The sequence below is a fragment of the Cryptomeria japonica genome, chromosome 4, assembly GCF_030272615.1.
Source record: "Cryptomeria japonica chromosome 4, Sugi_1.0, whole genome shotgun sequence".
In the NCBI taxonomy this organism is placed as follows: domain Eukaryota; kingdom Viridiplantae; phylum Streptophyta; class Pinopsida; order Cupressales; family Cupressaceae; genus Cryptomeria; species Cryptomeria japonica.
Window position 1 is genome coordinate 96,561,758 of NC_081408.1, and position 8,918 is coordinate 96,570,675.

Sequence of the window (8,918 nt, forward strand, 5' to 3'; positions counted from 1 at the left end):
GATACTACTTGTTCCTCTCATGAGGATGGTGTTTCCTCCTATGATGAAGGGCCTCTCATTGTTGTTGAACCTTCTACTGATCTTCTCGATGTTGTTCAGCAGCCTTGTTCTACTACTGTTGAGCCTACTTTTGGTGTTGCTCTGCTTCGACAGCCTACCCTGCAACAATCTGTCGTTGTTTCTCAACTTCTTGTTTGCGGTTCTACAGCAACACTCTGCAACTACTTCTGATCACAACTCTGTTGAATCACTTCCACCTGATCTCTCTCTTGGTCCTAATGATTGTATCGTCTAGACTATGGTTTGTCAAAGGTGGAAGGGGAGGTATTCCCCCCTTGTCCTAACCTCTCCCTCTCAAGGCATGGGTGTCTCTTCCCCTCCTTGAGTTGGGTCTAGTTTTTTTTTTTATCCGATTGTTGTAAAGGGGCTTGATCCCTTGGTTTGTTTTGTCTTTTTTATAGTCTCTGACTATGTTAAGGATCGGCGCCCTAGTTAACGCTGCTCTTTTAATCAAAAACATGGCATGTGATATAAATTTAAAGTCTACTCATGGTGATGAATATCTATATGTAGAGCTTGTTACTGCTTAAAATATCAACATATGAAATTGTTAATGAAAATATATCCCCTTCAAATGGTTGTATCTATAGGATGCAACAAGTTGAAGGAAAACCATATATGAAATAAAATGTAATCTAGAGATAAGAATGTGAATATAATCATGTAAAATAGTAATAATAAGTATATCATGTAATACACATATAATTATATAATTATAAGACTTGGTAAGAACATGTGGACTAGAGATATCAATAACAGTAGGTAGGTTACCCCAAACACATGAACAATGCATAATGGTTATGTCGCCCTCAATGGCCAAGACCCATGTGGATACATATGATAAAATGATAGGCATATACCTCCAATGTGACATCCAAGAGCATGACCACACAATTTTGAAGGTAAGGCAAAGATTCCTAATGAAAATATGGATTCTAAGTACAAAGAACATAAAAAAAAATTGTGAAGGAATGATACCCATAGTGTAAATTGTGTGGCCACAAAGGTATAGTGTAAAAGAGAAAAGGGATGAAGCCCCTAAAACTTTAAGTGTGGTCATACAAGAATAATGTAAAAGAGGGAAGCCCGATGAAATCCCCATATGAAAAGGATGGCCATAAAGGAATAATGTGAAAGAAGGGAGGCATCAAAATACCTAATGTGAAAAGATACCCATGTAAGCATAGTACAAAAGTGAGAAAGAATGAATTTTCTAATGTAGGTATAATGATAAAGATGTGGGTACATGAGCACACAAATTGATGGTGCAGTTTCATAATTGAATCCTCATATAATTTCATACTCATTTGGGGCTCACTTTGTTGTTTCTCCCTTCATGCTCTGAAGACTCATTGATTCTACTCAAGAAGTGCCTAATGTTGGAAGTTCAGCACCATTTCTTTCTCTCTGACCCTATCCCAACAAAGGAGGACTAAACTAGGGCACCTAGCACCCTACTCCTCCTAGACTAGTCACACTAGACTAGGTAAACTAGTAGCGTAGTCCAACCAAAAGGGCCCAAATTTGAACCCTCCAACGGTCAAAAAATGTTGAGCAAGAAAGTGCTCCCCGATGCCCGCCTTTTTCAAATTTTCAACATGTTTCATGAGGTTGAGTATAAAATAAAGTCTTACCCCCTCATTTGAAACATCTCTCAATAAGAAATTCGATTCCAATTCAATTCCAATTGAGCAAGGAATCGGTCATCAAGGCGGTGAAGAAGAGATCAAGCATTCAAGCATTCAAGATGGTATCCATGATCACATTTATGTGTTTCATCCATGAGTGCAAGCATGCATGAACTTCCAACTAGCAACATCAACCTTTCATGAGACTTGAAGGTAAGGAGATTCATAGCAAAGGTATAACATTTCAATTCTACATTTCCTTAAGGTTTTCATCCTCTTCCCTGCAAGGGTAAGCTCTCTTTCCTATACATAATTGTTATAAGGGAGGTTAATTCCTACTTGGGGTTTGAATTGGAAAATCCCCTATACAACACAATACATTTTCCCTATTTTATGTGTGCAAGTAATAAATCTAAAGACAGTGAATAGAAAATACGAAAATTGCATACAGGTATACACAGTTTTAGATTCAAAATGGGTGAAAACCCCTAGACTATGTTGTAATTACAACATAGTCTAACACTTTTTGGTTGAAATTTTGGGAGGAAGATCTGCAGAGCATCTTAATCCAAATTCTATGCACATGAGTTGATGAAAAAACCTCTTGGACTAAACAATTTTGAGCCTCAATTTTAGAGACTGGTTCCTACTTGCATCTTATTTCTAGATCTAAGTTTCTATTATGATTTACTATTTTGTGTTTCTTATCAAAATATCTAGTTCTTGCATCCTTTCTCCAATCATATCAAAAGAACAAAGATGAATAATCAATCATTGTGCCTAGCTCTCCCAAGGATCTGAAGTTGGGCATATTGATCCTTATTTAATGTATGTTGATGTGAATGGGTTTGATTTCCTAGTTTGCATGTTTAGACTAGTGAACCCATTTCCACACACTACATTTTGGTGAATCTGACATTTCTTACATAATTTTTTATTTGGATGTTCAGATCTAACTTTAATTGCATATCCTTTTCAAATTCAGAGACATTAATTGTTGAAATTTGTCAATTCTATAGGTCAATTTTTTGAATTAATAAGTTAATTAATCATTATGTTGCTATATTGCATTGTTTAATCTCTTGTTTCATTGGAATAGTTGCATATTTATTAATTGCTTGCATTGTCATTTACAATTATATAAAGAGCATTGAGAACATAAACCAATTCCATTAGATTTACCTTCCTTGTGTATGAGTTTCATTACCTTTGTCTTGAATTCAATATCCAAGCGAGAAGTTATAGAAATACAGCTTCCCATCGTTTAAACACTAGGGGTGTTGAGCCTGAGTTGGTTAACTTATTCCCTAGGAGCTTGGGCAAATCATCTTCTCTTAATCCAACACCTACTATGCCTAACATTGTTGAGATCCTTCCCTTCATGCTTCTCATGATGTGGATGACTCTTCAACTCAAGTGTCTATTGAGAAATTGAGGAATATTTACAAGCAATTGGAATATCTTCAACAATTCATAAATCAAGAGCATTTGGGTGGAGAGTCAATCCCCTTGATTGAATTCTGAAGGAGATCAAGATTCAAAATGATAAATATAGTGTGGATGTGCTACATGGTATACTTCACATAGTGGATTCAAAAAAACTATGAAATTGGCTAGTTGTGTTGAAATGCTTGGACATTTCAATCCTCCAACCCAAGTTCAAATTTTTAGGCCTGTTCTTACATCTCTACCTAATATGCCTACATATAAATCTTCCATCATGATTATTGCTACAAATGTTATTAGTTGGGGAGAGGGGGGCTTCTGTCAATCAATATTATTACATTTCACCTTCAACAAATCCTTCATTTGTTTCTCAGCCATCTCCTCCACCTACCTACCACAATATGGCACTTACCTATCATACTACACCTTCAAATCGTATATCACAACCCAGTCTTTCTCAATCTAATTCATCCATGGAAGCCACCATAAACAAATCAATTCAAAAACTTTCATCTTTACAAAAACAATTGGCTACCATAACACAATCTAAATCCAATATTCCTTTATTTTCTACCACTAGCACTTTCCATGGATACCCTTCATACTCCTCATGGTCAAAACATTGAGGTTCCCCATTTAGAGAAGTATAATGGACAAGGTGATCCCCACAATCATGTGAAAATATTTTCCACTTTGTGTTGTCATTTCAATTATGATCAAAGAGTATTCCATAAAATATAAAGCTTTGGAATGATTTTTCTCCTTACCTAGTTATTCAATTGACACTTTTCAACAATTGGCTGAATCATTCATTCAACATTTTCAAAACAATATTGGTCCACAAATTACTTTGATTGATTTAGTGCATTGTAAACAAGGTGTTAAGGAAAAGTAATTGATTTCATTGGTAGATATAAACTTATACAAAAAATTCTTATCCTATGCCTAAAAGTGATATTCAAAGTATTTTTATTAATAATTTGCAAAAATACATTAGATATAAGCTTTTGTTTTCTAAATTCACATCTTTTACACAATTGTGCATGACACTTCATAATTATTAGCTTAAAGTGAGTCAATATGAACCCTCTTCATCCTTGACTCTGGTTGATAGGAATGAAAGTGCTCATCAAAAGTTTTAAAACTTTAGAAAACAAAACAAGAACTTCATCGAGATCAATGCCAATGATTCTTCTAATCATATTGATTCTCAAGTGGTAGACAACTCTTGTTGTAGCTCACTTTTCTTCAAAATTTAAGCATATTATCTGCACTCATCTTTTTGAATCTTTGCATAGCATCATGTTTTAATTGATTAATAATAATGTGATGAAGGTTCCTCCCGACACCCCTATAGAGGCTTATGAACCCTTAGCACCTTCTTTGGATCCAAAATCCTTTTTCCAATGCCATTGTCAACCCAAGCATGATATAGATAAATGTATCTATTTGAAACATTAAATCCAAGACCTCGTTGATTCTAATTATATAGTAGTGGATGGTGTGAAAGATAAAGGGAATAAATCTATGGCACCTACTAATCAAAATTTATAATCTTTACCATTCATTTGTCTTCCTATTCTACCAATGTTGTTGAGCACAATGATAGAGGCTTTATAGTTATTGATGATATATCTAATGAAACCAACAATGTTGTGAACTTGATGCAGCCAAGGTAGGGAGATCCAATGAAGGACATCCCCGCCTTGCAACCCACAACACAAAACATCATGCAAGATACCGACAACCGGTAACAAATTACAAGATATAATCAGTAAGCAACACAAGCCGATAGAAGCAACACAAGATAAAACCGGTAACAAATAAATCCATCATTACAATCATTTAAAGAATTACATAAGCCTTCAGCGGCTACACATGCTAGACAGCAGTCCAGGATTACAAAATAATCCATACAACACAAATCTAAGATCCGCAAATCTTCTGCTCAACAAATTGGCCTCCGGTAACAGTTTGCACTGATTCGGACCTCAGTCCCCCTTGACCAGAAATTTTCTAGAAACTACACCTTTGCTTGGTCTCTTCTTCCTTCGACCTCTATCCTCCAAAATGAATCTCTAAACTTTCCCTTTCTACCATCCGCAAGCAATAACAACTCGATCAAGTCGGCCAAAGACCAATCGGTTCATGATGAAACGTGTAAATGATAACATGTCGGCTCAAATCACCAAGAACATCTTCAAATGCATAAAACTTCACGCGGTCCTCTGAGAACATCGGACAAGGCCCAATTTAACATCGCTCAATGATTCGCAAGTTACGAAAACCACCCGCAACCCGATTCATCTTTGCTCCATACACTACAAAACCAACCAGTAAGAACATACCAATAGCGGGCCAATACCGAAATCGATGTCTCACCGGGATTAAATCCAAATGTCGGTTTGAACTACTTCGGTGCTCCTACATCAAAACTTGATTGAGCAACCCAAACCTAAGTGTGAACCTTTCATCACCTTTGACTCAAGAGATATCATAAAAGCACCTTATGGACCATTATACGTTACTACAAAGATTAAAGACAATCTTTCACACGGAGTCTTCATCGATTAAGGATGTATGGTAAACGTTATTATGAAAGAACATATCTATACACAACAATTTCATCAAGATGCATATGATAAATCTAATGTTGTGATTAAGGTGCATGATGGTTTCACTTGTCGCACTTTAGGTTCCATCACCCTTCCCATCGAAGTTGGTGCTTAGATGTTACCTTTTCCATTATCCCTACCTCAAATCAATTTTGTGTGAATTTGGGACATCCTTGGCTCACTTCCAATTGACTACCATTTATAAGTGTTTGAAGTTCTCTCCCAATTGACAAATTATAACAATCAATCATAGTCTTTATCCATCCTTAGTTATCATGGAAACTTCACCCTTGATTGTTTTTGGCCTCCAAAACCTCAACCTTTGAAACCTTGTCAATATGCCCTCTTCTCTCCCTATCAAAAGTTCAAATCTAATAGAATAAATGCCTTAGGTAAACCTCTGAGGTCCACTTAGACTACACTCACTAAAGATCCTTCATCATTTATAGACATGGAAGTAGTTCCTCTTGCTCCACATCTTGGACCTAGGCTCCTCCCTATTCCTTAGATTCCTCCAATATATGTTGTGGTTCCAACCTCCCAAATCCTATAAAGGACAAAGAGAAAAATACCCAACATCTTTTATATCTCAATCTAGTGTTATTTCTTGTAAAAGAAACCAATGTTGAGTGATACTCAACCTTCTTCTTCACAAGCTTTGAGTCAAAACAAACAAAACCATAGTGCAAGAGAACGTCGATGAAGACATAGTGCCAAGGCTCATGAGCTTGCTTCCCAAAATTATTCTTCTCCTAAGCAGTCAAATGTTGATTTGGTCTTGTTTTCCCAACCTTCACCTAGTTTTAGAGAGGAGCTTTATCTTGACCCACCTCGCCAAAGGTTGAAGTTATCAATGCAAAATGATTCTTCTTCATCTCCTCCTCCCATGATATCTCCTATTGTGATTAATTTGAATAATGATGATGATAATAATGTTGAGAATACTAAGGATTTTGATTATATGTATAAAGTTTTTGAGATCTTTGTGGCCTTTGCGAACGTGCCCTCGCGAATAGGTCAGAGCTATGCATGGTGGGGGGGCCCTAATCATGAATTATCTTCAATATTTTTGAAAGATTTAACTTTATCTCCTATTGATTCATCATTAAAGCATGGTCCTCGTTTGGCACTAGCAATAGCTTCATCTATCGTACTAGTTGTGGCTCCTTTTGCATCTTTTTCACCATCTCTAAATTACGTTGAGCAAGATTGGGAGGCGAATGATTTGCTAGACTAGTTCACTCGTGCAATATATTCTCGTGTGTTTGCTTGCATGTAATGTGATGCTTGGTATGTATTGGTGTTTTATTAACCTCTCTTTGGATGAATCTTGATGCTCCATTGGCACAAGGCAACAATGGGACTGACCCGTTCGTAACATTCCTCTATTTGTATCTCACTTATTCTATGTGTTGTAGACATGTTGTGTCGTAAATGTGCTCTTAATTTAAATGTGCTTTTATGTGGTCTATTTGAGGATGATGCAAAGCATTTAGTCACATCTAGACATATTATATTTACATTGCACAATACTCTAAACCACAATTTTTTTTTATAGGCGAAAGCAAATCTTTCAACCGATGAAGACCAAAATAAGGACTATAATCTACTTGTTTTTTACAAAAGAATAATTTAATAAAAAACAAAGAAAATGAATCTTAAGCCCTGCGCCTTGAAACTCTTTCACTGTCATGGCGCTTCCGAAATGAAAGGAAACCCTTTCTAAAAACATAAAGAATTAATAGCTCTTCAAAACTAGAAAGGATTTGGGAACCTTCTTTTATATTATATGATCGAGTCAAAAAAAATTGCTAGATTTCAGAACATTAATTCAACAATTGATTCATCGGTCTTGGATACCTTGGCAATGCTTAAATCTTCAACAAAATATGGCATATCTCAAGGCATACCTAACAGAGTGTGAGAAGAAAACACCCAAATCATGCAACATGGGGAAGATGCAAATGAGTCTTTGCAAAATGCCATATCTTCTTCTTAGTCCTACAACGTGATATTTCAAGGTAGAAAAATATTGTTTTCTCGTGAAGAATGAAGAGGACTTCTTCAAGGCCATTACAACCCTAGAAATTCTCAAAAGAAAAAAACTTTGTTCCTCCCTGTAAAAAAAAGGAGTGAGAATTGATGCATTTTGAGAGTTTGTTTCTCTCTTTATATTATTTGGTACCTTAAAGTCCCCTTTTGCCACTCATTTATGCTTTCATTACATTACTTAAGACCTCCAAACACTGAAGACTTCAAAAAAATTAACCTTACAAAGACTCCCTAAGGCTTTCCTAATGAATATTTATAAAGGTGATGAAAAAATATCAATTGTAAGGTCAAAAATGATAGCATTGCGGAACATTGTTGAGAAAGGTAACAATAATAAGCTCTTACAAGGCACCTCGTCATCTCTTAAATGAATGAAAAAACCCTTCAAATTAGTAGCATGAGTTACAGGCTGTTGGTGTTGGAAATAAGCCACACCCAGATCGACGATGGACTGGTCCAAGAGGGGCAAGTAACTCAGTGGTAGAGCACTCCAGCAGCATATGGAAGGTCCTAGGTAGCTGGTCCATGTCTCAACATGGTATCAGAGCCAGGTCTAGGCTAGGAGCCCCAAGCACACAAGAGGTGTGGCTTAAAGGGGGGTGTTAGTGTTGGAAATAAGCCACACCCGAACCGACGATGGACTGGTCCAAGAGGGGCCAATAGCTCAGTGGTAGAGCACTTCAGCAGCGTATGGAAGGCCCTAGGTTCAAGTCCTAGCTAATCCATGTCTCAACATGGTATCAAAGCCAGGTCCAAGCTAGGAGCCCCAAGCACACGAGAGGTGTGGCTTAAGGGGGGGTGTTGGTGTTGGAAATAAGCCACACCCAAACCGACGATGGACTGGTCCAAGAGGGGCCAATAGCTCAATGGTAGAGCACTCCAGCAGCGTATGGAAGGTCCTAGGTTTGAGTCCTAGCTGGTCCATGTTTTAACACAGGCTTCTATACCTAAGTTCACTACCAATAGGTGTTTGTTGAAAATGAAAACTTCTACTTTACACCCTAAATTCTCCTTTGCTCTTGCTAACTTTATCCCACAACTAAAAGAAGCACAATGGTTGCCCATACTAAGCTATCTCGTTGTTGCAGGCTTTAGAGCCAAGCATTAATACTTATCT